General features: G+C 34.9%; 2 protein-coding genes across 2 annotated transcripts in view; one reads left to right on the top strand and one right to left on the bottom strand.

The window, feature by feature from the left end:
* LOC134291769 (uncharacterized) overlaps positions 1-12,247 on the bottom strand; it is a 582,206-nt gene that overhangs the window by 93,434 nt on the left and 476,525 nt on the right. The gene's annotated exons all lie outside the window — the stretch shown is intronic.
* Positions 1-12,247, top strand: part of LOC115264689 (uncharacterized) — a 36,910-nt gene that overhangs the window by 19,246 nt on the left and 5,417 nt on the right. Inside the window, exon 2 of the mRNA XM_029868672.2 lies at positions 1,273-1,956. The gene's annotated coding sequence lies outside the window, so the exon portion shown is untranslated. The remainder of the gene's footprint in view (positions 1-1,272; positions 1,957-12,247) is intronic.

Below are 12,247 nucleotides of genomic sequence, written 5' to 3'. Positions count from 1 at the left end.
CCTTCCTGGGGTACCGTTCCGGAACACCTAAATGGCCATAACTCCGGAACGGCTGGACCGACCCGAACCATTTTCAATAGGAAACAATGGGACCAGATTCCGCGTCGAATAAACCGTCGGTCATTAAAATCGGTTGAAGTTTACTGCCAAAAAGTGATGTGAGTTTTTTTGTACACACACACACATACATACACACATACATACACACATACAGACATCACCTCAATTCGTCGAGCTGAGTTGATTGGTATATGTGACTCGACCCTCCGAGCCTCCTATCAAAAAGTCATTTTTGGAGTGAACATATAGCCTTTCCAGTACACTTGGTGTACGAGAAAGGCAAAACATTAAGATATATTGTTTTCTTTTGAAAATTGCCCCAAAAATGTCTCATAAAAACACAAAACATTCTATTGTTTTTCGCGAAAAAGTGTATGAAAATTTTCTCAAAATTTTATGGTTAAGATACATAACGACCACCATTTTTTATTGTAAAACTGCCATTTACCATCCGCCGAATGGTATAGAACAATAGGAGTGATGGTGAGTGTGCTGTGTAAATTTCAATACGTTTAATGGTGAATATTTTTCGAAAAAATGGTGTTGTAACAATAAAATTTATCGGATTTTTATGATATTTTTTATCAGGGTATCTATCATTTAGTTGGAATTCTAATAAGGAACAATATTTTTGAAACAAAATGCAACGTTTAAATATTAACGTATAGGTATCTGTAACACTATGAGTCATAAGCAATGATATGTAATGCAAATAGTGTTGTTGATTTATTCACACATATAGCATCATCAGCGAGAATAATGCGTGATCTGATACGAAACAGAAAGTGTCTGGTGAAATCTTCATGATTGAGTGGAATCATCCAGATAAGAAAGAATATTAGGAATTTGCCATTTACGCAATGGCGCAAATAAACAACCTACATCGGAGGTAATTGTATGGATATGACAAAGTTTGTAGGAGTTTCTTAGCAACTAGAGAATAACGTTATCATGTGTGGAGATTGAAAACAATTTATTGAAGTTGAGTAGATATAGGTACTATAGATATGACTATACAATATGCCCACTCTTGTTCGTGTCATGATAATAAAGGTGACTTCGACGACAACACGAGTAATAGCAATAATAACGGAACTGCAGCTATGTCGCATTTTTATTTCGTATTGAGCTCAACGTGATGTGGGCTTGTTTACATTTCACACCACCACCCCGCAGGGTATTTACACATTTCTTGTTTTTATTTTGTTTCAGCTGTTCAACGAATACTCTGTAAGGAGGACGCGTGATCGAGCCTTCCATCACTGTACCAAACAAGACAAGGGACGCTACTTGAAGGTAGAACGGTCCAACGTCGTCCAAGATCATCTGATCGTACAGCATCCGGAGGTATGAGCATATACGAGTTTTCTTGAGCTATACATACCACTTTCGTCACACGTTGTTTGTTGGTATACGGTCAACTGTACCAGTGAACGAGAGATAAGGCCAGAACGGATTACGGTGTTAGTGCGAAGGGTGCAGACGTGTGGACTGGTATTGTCCGACCCGCGAGCCGAACTCTATATAAGTTGTCGAGGCCTCCTCCGTACTCTCAAGTTGGACAAAGCAGTCGCGCTCAAGCGATTGGACGGATCAGATCGTCTGGCAGAGTGGCTTTATCTTGGATATAGTGTGCAAGTGCAGTGAATTGTAGCAGAAGCAGCTAATAAAAATAGTTGCATTATTTGCCTACTACACACGTTAGAAACGGTTGTGTAGATGAACTATAAACACTTTGCGAACAGTGTCAGTGATTTTTAAGTTGCCCGATTTGTTTCATTTGACTTGGTTCAATAGACCAACTGGTGGATATTTTCTGTGGCAGAACGAGAAAAACAACTTTTTCTAGAGGAGCGCAAAACAATTTTTCTTCTTGTGGCTTAGGCCGTTGTATGGGTAAGTACCTAATTGTATAGATAATAATGTGCAAGCAGCTGCAATCATAACATCGTGATGTTGCTATGCGTATTCGATGCGACTGCTAGGCAGTTTGGTTTTCACGTGGCGCCACTACTTGAAATTGTGCGTGAGTCATCCTTACATCCTGCCTCAGTTCGTTGCGCAAACGAGCTTTGACGAATGGGCGTATGCCCGACCATCAACTATTCATGGTTATATGAGTGATGTTTTACGTCATGAACTAGATATTAGGCATTTGCCCTTGGCCTCATAAGTCATAAATACGTTTTACTGGCTTCTCCCAGTCAGTGTGATAATACTGAATGGGGTGCATTGAACTGTTCATATTCGTATATATACGCCATTGGTATTTTTTTCAGAATTGAGTCAGTAGAATTATGTATTCATTCTATGTTATAAGAATCCTCAAGTTTCATTTTCATGTTATAGGTTTCGCACTATAACATTAAAAATAATTAGTTTCTTACGTACATAATGACACTTTATATCAATTCGTCTATGACATATTTTTATATAGCAATTTCCATTCACTTGAAGGCATTAAAACGTAGCAAATGAATAAATTTAATATACTAATGAGTCATTGTATTCAACTGGCTGACCCTAAATTGCATGTATAATTGTATATCGACACTGATTCTTCATTAGGGCCTAACTGACATTTTCGAATTCTCTTCATCGATCCTCTCTTTGTGTGATTACGGAAAGTGTATTACGATTTCCAAAGATTTTTTGGTTGAAATGCGAAGACGACAACTACATCTTGCTCTAGAAACAAAAATAATAACGATTTTTTTTTGTTTTGATCATACATATACAACAAAAGTTGCCATTACAACAAAACTCGGAAAATTTCAGCTCTAAAACTGAGCTGATGCATTTAAGCTATGGTTAAATGGTTTTTACTCTCCTGTTAGGCACCCCAAACAATTGACACTCCAGAGAATAAATTTACGAAAGGTCAAAATGTCAATTACTTAATATAAAAAAACTTTGACGAAGAAGCCATATTTATACCTGGAGACATTCGTAAAAAACTTGACCAAAACATGACCATCTCAGACTTACTTTGTTCCGAGCACTTTTGTAGCATTCAATATCTACCTTTTCCCCTAAGCAACTTTTTTTTAACTCTCAATTCAAAAAGTTATTCAAAGGTTTTTAACCTTCCGCGCGGTTGGCCATCACCACCAGCACCACGCTATTGCTAAACACATAAAGCGACATTTTTCTACGTGTTTTACAAAATACAAAAGCGTGAAAACTTGAAAAACTTGAAAACTTTGACGTTGCGAAAGGCTCAATCTCAACATTTGGCGTCTCAAAATGACACAGATTTTCAATCACTTGTTTTTTTTTCCAAAAGAGCTTCATTGCATCGTCCTAAGTAGTTTCTTGTTTAAATCAAACGCAATTCGGATATAGCAGGAATAGTAAACGCGAGGGTATTTTGACTGATTTATAGCAGCAAGCGCCCAATATACAGGGGATACTCAAAATAACTGGGACAGGCAAAATTTTCACTTTTCAAAAAATGTTCGCTATTAGATTAGATTAGATTAGATTATTAGTGAATGTACCTTGTTGTGATCCCCATTTTTTATCATGATTATTTCATTCTTCGAAGTTCTGCACAAAAAAGGTCAAACATTACCTTTTAAATTAAAAATTCACATGTAGTTTCTTCAGACAATATTTGTCAGCAAAATAAAGGATCGATCGCAAAAATGGGGATTCTTGAATATGTAGGGTCTGGAACCATTTAGGCAGACGGACTTACAGTGGATACTCAAAATAACTGGGACAGGTGAAATTTTCAATTCTCAAAAAATGTTCAGCTAGCTGTAACTTTTCGAAAAGGGCATCAAATATTCTCAAATTCTTACTGTAAGTTCATCAACTTGTGTATCAGTGATCAAAATTTGGGAAGGATCGGGCCATTCTACACAAAGTTATAAAGGTTCTAGAAAAAGGTATAATTTTAAAATAGCCAATTTTGAGCTGCTATATCTCCGGATTCAATGAACCGAATGCAATGAAATTTTGATCATTTATGACTTAAATAATGAACTTTGAAAAACAGTTGCCTAAATTTGAAATTATTAATAAGAAAAAAAGTTATGGCGATTTCATTTATTCCATGTTTTTTCAGTAAATTTATCTATTTTTCATATGCATCCCATTGGTTTTTAAATTTAATGAAGGCTATTTGGTTGCTTTTCTTTGAAGCATAAATATATTCAATTCAATTAGAGGGAATTTAAATGAACTATAATTACTATTTCGAATTTTGAAACGATGATAAAGTTTTGAAAAAATTGGTGTTATATTAGAAAAATAATCTAATCGAAATAATTTTCTTTCGTGTGAAGAATTTTAAGTTTAGTCTAATGTTCTAAATAGCTCATTAAATGAGTCATAAATGATCAAAATTTCATTGCATTCGGTTCATTGAATCCGGAGATATAACAGCTCAAAATTGGCTATCGGAAAATTATACCTTTTTCTAGAACCTTTATAACTTTGTGTAGAATGGCCCGATCCTTCTCAAATTTTGACCACTGATACACAACAAGTTGATGAACTTACAGTAAAAATTTGAGAATATTTGATGCCCTTTTCGAAAAATTACAGCTAGCTGAACATTTTTTGAGAATTGAAAATTTCACCTGTCCCAGTTATTTTGAGTATCCCCTGTAAGTCCGTCTGCCTAAATGGTTCCAGACCCTACATATTCAAGAATCCCCATTTTTGCGATCGATCCTTTATTTTGCTGACAAATATTGTCTGAAGAAACTACATGTGAATTTTTAATTTAAAAGGTAATGTTTGACCTTTTTTGTGCAGAACTTCGAAGAATTAAATAATCATGATAAAAAATGGGGATCACAACAAGGTATATTCACTAATAATCAAAACCGAGCGTCCATACAAACTTGGTGTGGCGTTTCAAAGGTTTCCGAATCACAAATTTGAAAGGAATATGTCCAATGTCCATACATTCCATCTGTTTGGGTTTCCATTCCAAAGTCATTGAGTTTTATTGACCTTAATTTAATCTACGAAAAATAACCCGCGAAATAGCCAGAGCCTTGTCATGACTGGAGTAGCATTCATTGATGTCATTCAACCAGTCAGCAACTAGCAACGTGAAAAAAGATAACTTTTAGATGACCGCATCAAAACACGAAAAGAAACTTAAGCAGGAATCACGTGATTCGTCTGCGCTGTGCCGCGTGACGAATTGCTAACAGCAATCGCTTGAACGTCGATTTTGCACTTTGTTCATTGTTTTGGAGGCCACGTGAATGTTGTTCCCCCGTCCGGTCTCGTTATCATAGTTTAGACTTCGAGTCGCGTCACTCTCACTATGGACAGGGGCACAATGTGCGGATAGGGTTGTGCTGTTGTTTTATTTCTCTTATCAAAAGTTTCTGCGGCGTAGGAAAACTTACAAGCACTTTTCATTTCCTATGACACAACCAGCAACTATCAGTGTTTTATGTTCCAATACAGTTAGGTAACTTGAATGGTTAGTCAGATCATAACTATTACGTTCATAATGATATTTTACTGAACTTATTAATAACAAAACATTATGACAAACAAAATCGACACCATTAGCAACTATCGAGTTCTGCTGATCCATTTGCGTCAAAAAAGTACCGAACACTAACTCGACTGTTATGGCTCTGGTGGCTTTCCAAAAGATTTTTTCACTAAATTCTTAAATCAAATAGCAAATTCTATAAGTAAATGTCAAAAAAGTTTTAGCGGGAATCCATGATAAGTTCCTGATGGATCTTCTGACTTATTTCCAATATAATTTAAATTTCTTGAAAATCTTTACCGGAAAACCCACACAAATTTATAGTCAATTTCTTCACAAATTTCTTCTGCAATCTTCTCAAGGAATCTACGGATTTTATCAGGAGTTTGTCATGTATTCATCCTTATGTTAGTAAACAAATCACTCATCTCAAGAAATTCGGACTGGTACTTAACAAAGTAACCTGGCACCGTGTTGGGATATCGCTTCTGGTCAAAGTCTGATTATTACCAATACCAATGGTGATACTTCGACTTGACAAAGCTAAATAAAAATGGGGCATATGTCACAATAGATCTATCAACTGGTCGCAGTGACTTAGATACCTAACAAGGAATAAAAAAAACCTGCCTTAAATTCATGCTAGCCTTCTTCTAAAATATGTTTCAACACGTTTGGTACTCTCCAATTTGAGTAAGGCATAAGCTGTATCAGTAAAATCAAACTCATAAGATCCAATAACACTTTCAAAATAAAAAAAAACTTCAATTATTACATGAACTTTTGGAAAATTCTTCAAAAAGTTTCCAAAAACTTTAGAAAGAGAAAAAAAAATCAGCAGGAACTATTTGACTCTTTAATTTATAGAGTTTTGGAGTTCTTCTAGAATTTAGTCCGGTAATTCATTTTGAAAACTTCTGCCGTGAATCGCATATCAGTCCCATCTTTGCTGGATTTCCTATGCAAATGGGACAGATATGCGATGCAAGGCAGAGTTGCACAAATAAAAGTAAATGATAATAGGAGGGAAAAAAAATCAAATTGCATAATTAGCTGAACAAATTGTTGCGGTCTTTCTCAAAAGAATCACAGCATATCACATAAATCTTGCACAGTAATGTGAAGTTTCTTGCACTACTTTTGTTTTATTGCTTCACATTTTTCTCGTGAAGTTAAACTTTGTGGGGGGGGGGTGGGGCTAAAATGTGGGGGTCCGAGGCCCTGCCCCTCTCTAAATCTGGCTCTGACAGCATCAAACATATTAGCAAAATTGTTTGCGAACACCTTGAGGACAAACGTCATGAAATCCCTGCTCAGTATTGCACCAGAACTTCAAGTGCACAACAAGTCAACTTATAACGACAGTGTAATTTTTATTTTCTCTGGCTCTCTTGTAATAAACATAATATAAGAATATCCAGTGCACTGGTTTAGTTTTAAATGAGTGTTCTGCGCTCAAAATCGTGAGTAAGGAGTGTATCGGAAAGTAGTTGAAAATGTTCAGGATGCTATATCTCGAAACTGGGTTGGTCTTTTCATTTCGGTTCTTCTAAAAAATCTTCACAATATGGTTAAATTAACCCTAAAAGGGATACCTTCATGGCCTCAGTTTCGTCACCTCGCTGAGTGTGTTCCATCAAAGACGAGCTCTGAAAGGCGCCTGAGGTCCAATGGACCCCAGGTATCCCTTTTAGGGTTAAGAACAGCTTGAAAAAAATTGGAAAATGTTTAGTATTATTGAAAATATGGTTAAATGAATACACCTCACAAAATAAAAATCTGCACAAAATGCAATTTTGTTAAGATTTTTCAACATTTCAAAAATCAGCAGCGAATAAAATTTGTACGTTAAAAATCTGGAAAACATTTATGCATGTCAACAGTTATGTACACATAACATATCATTAAACACCGACTTTCAAAATTCATATTTTCGATAGAAAAATCTCCTATATCTACAAAATGGTCCACTCCAAAAAACGTCTATTTTTTGTCAAACTTTGAAGTTCTTCTTTCAATATCTTAAAAGGTTTTAAAATTCTATTTTTTGCTCTAACTTACTCGTCCATAAATAAAAAAACATACCTTACTAGCTGTCCCCGGCAAACTTTGTCTTGCCTACTGCGTTTTTTGACGTTTCAAGTTCCTAGTCGACTCCAAGCAGTGCCGGATTTAGGCTTCGGGGGCCCGGGGCAAACCCTATAGAGTGGGCCCCCAAAAGCAAAGTTTTTAAGATATAAACCATGCATTAACTTTTTTTTGTCAATGTTGTGTAATTCGATTTTTTAACTATTTTTTTGTGATTTCAGAAGAAACTATGCTACTGTTACGCATTTGTTTTGTTAATTCATATATTGCGCATTGCGCAGTTAAAAGTGCGACGAGGAAGGGCGGAATCTCAAATAAAAGTGCGATTTGTTGTCAGATCGTTCCAGTGTCTTCACCGCACTTATTCATTAGCTCATGATGAATGAGTGCGGTGAAGACACCGGAACGATTTGATGCAATATCGCACTTTTATTTAAGATTCCGCACTCTGTCGCAGTCCAGTTAGCAATGCAATAAACTATATTTACGTTTCTTTAATTTCTTTTCAAATGCTTTTATGATGTAGTATTGTTCTTTGAAATATTCAGGCCAAATGTTGCGTATCTTCGATGTTCTATAAAAAGTTTATCTTTGTGTTAGGGCTTTAGGAGGAAAATGTAGTCAAAAAATCGAAAACGTCCATGAACCCTAAAATACAGATAAGTATAACGACTGATCCGAGATATTTTTGGAAACTATGTTCGCAAAATTGATCCGAATTTCCCAAACATCTCCAGGAATCAATATCATACCTTTCCCATGATAACATCTGTCCTCGACGAACATGATGCAGATGGGTTTAATTGTTTTTGTATAATCAGCAGATGTACGCATAATCATTGTCAAATAAGCGATTGAATTATTAAATTATCAATGAAATGCCATTTCTGTTGATCCACAAATATCGTTCAATTTACTTTGAAAAACTTTTGTATTGTTTAGAAACACTTTTAAATTTTCTTTTGAGCCAAATACAAACTTCCACGAGGTTTTAGAGAAACTGGCGCACACCAAAAAAGCAAGAATCATCTTTTTTTTCTAATTGTTGAATACTGTATACCTAGAGATGAATTTCCTGCAATCAAGTATTAAAACTAATTCCTCAACATAGTCATTCTTGGAAATACACTTCAATACTTAACAACTCCATTGTTTGTATATTTTTTTAATTTCCGATGAAAAGGCCAAATTATTTTGCATTCATGAATTAATTTGGGCAAAACAGTTTAATGGTTTTAAAATGGTAGCTCATACTGAAGAAAAAATCAAACAAAAATTGTAAATGCATTCTTAAAATAGTTCCAGTGCACCATAAATTATGAAGTTTAGGATTTTCATTTGCTCCCAAGTCCAAATTTAGATTATGAAATAATCAGGATACCTTAAGAAACCTAATTAAAACTAGTCTATGATAAGTGCATTTTACATGGTTTCGTAGAACTAAATATATTTAGTGCTTCGGGATTTTTGGGGGGCCTCCTCAATCGGGGGGCCCGGGGCACCTGCCCCCTTTGCCCCCCCTTAAATCCGGGCCTGACTCCAAGTCCCCGTTCTAAATGTAGGAAAACCCGATTTTCAAAAACTCTCAATTTTTCCACGTTTTTGCCTCATAAACCTTCCTTGGGTGAAAACTAACAGAACAAAACTCAGACGACCCAAATCGGACAATCCGTTCGCAAGTTATGCGCGGTCCCACGTATGCCACTGCATTTTTATATATATATATATATATATAGAAGATATATAAAAAAAGCGAATTTTTCATTTTATGTATTTTTTATTTGCGTAAACATGATTTGGAGGAGCATAGAAAAAAAGGGTTTCTCAAAAATGGCCTTTTTTCATTTTTAAGAATTGCGCTTAAATGCAGTGGAGATTTTTCTTGAAAAAAATATTTTGCCTATATCATGAGGATTCTGGAGCTTATTATATTTGCACAAAAAAGTTAACATTTTTCGAACATTATCGAACTTTTTTTGCAATTTCATTTTTTTAGAAGGTGTGCAAAAATTTAAAAACATGCGTTCAGTAATCTAGGTTAAAAACCCAGTTAAAAGAACATTCTAAGAAAATCATAAAAGCCATTTCTTTTTTTAAGGATTTATACAGTATCTCCAAAAATAAAATTACTTAAAAGTTGTATTAAACTATTTTTGAGGCTATTGTAAACATTTTCAACTACTTTACGATACACTCCTTAAGTGCAAAAGTCGGTCATTGTGACGGCCATCTTGGGATTTCCTAATAAAAGAATAAAATTATACTGAAACTGAAAGTATGTAACCGATTATGTAAAAGAATAGTATCAGATGTCCTGAAAAACTTTGCCAAAGATCGCAAAGCGATCCGAGACTTGTGAGAAAAGTTATAACCTACAGATCGTCTGAGTGTGCTTAACATTTAACACGTAAAGGAAAAACATCAATGATAAATTCTTATTTTTAGGCCAGAATTGTCAAGAGTATATCGTCCCCTTAATGCTAGAACTAGAAAACTCGAAATTTGACGTTTTTGAGTTGAATATACCATTATATCGAGCTTTTTAAGCTCTATAATATATCCGAAGACCAATGAATTACAATTATGAACGACAAAAATGTTCATCATTTTCAAAACTAGGTATCTCTGTGTAGCATATAATTAGGAAAATCATAACTATTTTCAGTCGCACAGGTTAAAAGCTATATGATGCTTGGCGATGTAAATGTTACTTGATATTCTTTTGTTAGTAGATTAAAAATCATTTAAATGAAGATTTGAAATATTTTACTTTCATTGATTTGGCTAAAAAAAATTGATTGTTCGTAGACGATTATTTCATGAATATTTTGATGTATCTTGTGGAGATATAGCAGGTATCCTAACAAATTCAGTATTCGCACGTTAATTTCAATAAGTGGAACCTTTTTAATTTGCATATTACAACAAGAAAACTGAAAAGTACGATATGATTAGTGGCAAAACTCGCTATCTCAGAACATCTTCTCCATTATTTATGTTGGATTGTGAGTGCTATAACTACACTGCCGTGAATCGCAAGTCAGTCCCATCTGTAAAAAGTAGGCAATGAGAAAATGGACTCTAAAGTTTTCAAATTCGACTTCTTTACGAAACTTCAAAAAATCACCATGAATTTAAAACCTCTGCGATCATCATGAAACTTTCACACATTGCTACAAACATGAAAACGTAACAGTGAAAAACATAAAACTGGCTTGAACAGTGTTAGGTTTTGTACTGAAGGGTACAGAAGTTCGTAATGGGACTGACTTGCGATTACATTTCATTATGGGACAATCTGACTTGGTGTTGTTTTTCAATTTTACTGAACGAACTATATAATTTTATTCACGCAGCTGAAAGATCATCCGAAGAAAGATCGAAAACGGCCATTAACTCAATTTCACCCAAAATGCAGATGGGACTGACTTGCGATTCACGGCAGTACAGGGGATAGACAAAATGATCGGGACAGGCAAAATTTTCACTTTTCAAAAAATGTTCAACTAGCTGTAACTTTTCGAAAAGTGCATCGAATATTCTCAAATGTTTACTGTTAGTTCACTAACTAGTTCTGTTCTAATCTAATCGTTATAATTTTCTTCCATGTTGAGAATTTAAAGTTGCATCAACGGTTCTTCATAGCTCATTATACAGTCATAAATGGTCAAAATTTCATTGCTTTCGGTTCATTGAATCCGGAGATATAACAGCACAAAGTTGGCTATCGGATAATTTAATCTTCTCCAAGAATCTTTATAACTTCGTGGAGAATGGCCCGATCTTTCCCAAATTTGGGCCACTGATACACAACTAGTTGATGAACTTACAGTAAAATATTTGATGCACTTTTCGAAAAGTTACAGCTAGTTGAACATTTTTTGACAAGTGAAAATTTTGCCTGTCCCGATCATTTTGTCTATCCCCTGTAGGTTGTAACTCGACAATTTTTCAACCCTTTATTGTTTTTTCAAAGGTTTAAACCAAACTAGTTCAAAATTTTCTCTTGTAACAGAAAGAGTAGAAGCTAAATTAGCAATCAATGCTGAAAAAGTATGATTTTTAAGGCTTCATACCTTTGGAACAACTTCATGAAAAAATGTAAAAATTTCAAACTCGTTTTTCAAGAAACCTTGATTTTCGAGTTACCTAGTTCTAGCATTATGAGGACGATATCTTTTTCTACATGCATCGAATCGTTTTACGGTCTCTGACAAAGACACATCCTGGGCTACAATTTACATTGGCGGTTATATGGTATAGGACAATTTTGAACAACTTTCAAGAAAAATACGAAACGTATGTTTTCCCATGTAAAATCCCATGCAAACTTCAATTGCGATGAGCAAAATGTAGGCTAAATCATTCATGCCCAAATTTTGCACAGTTGTTTGGGACCTCAAAGAGCACCTAAAAACTTTGATCTGATTGAATTTGATCAATTTAAAATTTACTCATAGGGTAAATCACCAATTGTTGCACACTTGCTGGGAAGAAACGTCAAATCAAATGCAAGGAAAAATAATGCACTGCACGAAAATTAATTAAGTGATTCCGTTTGAGGTCCTAGCATTACAAATTATTCAGTTTTTTTTCTGGAGGTTTTTTCATGGCCTCTGAGGCTCTTGG

Source organism: Aedes albopictus, chromosome 3, assembly GCF_035046485.1.
Source record: "Aedes albopictus strain Foshan chromosome 3, AalbF5, whole genome shotgun sequence".
NCBI lineage: Eukaryota > Metazoa > Arthropoda > Insecta > Diptera > Culicidae > Aedes > Aedes albopictus.
Note: the sequence above shows the minus strand (reverse complement) of the source record. Positions and strands in the feature narration are given on the sequence as shown.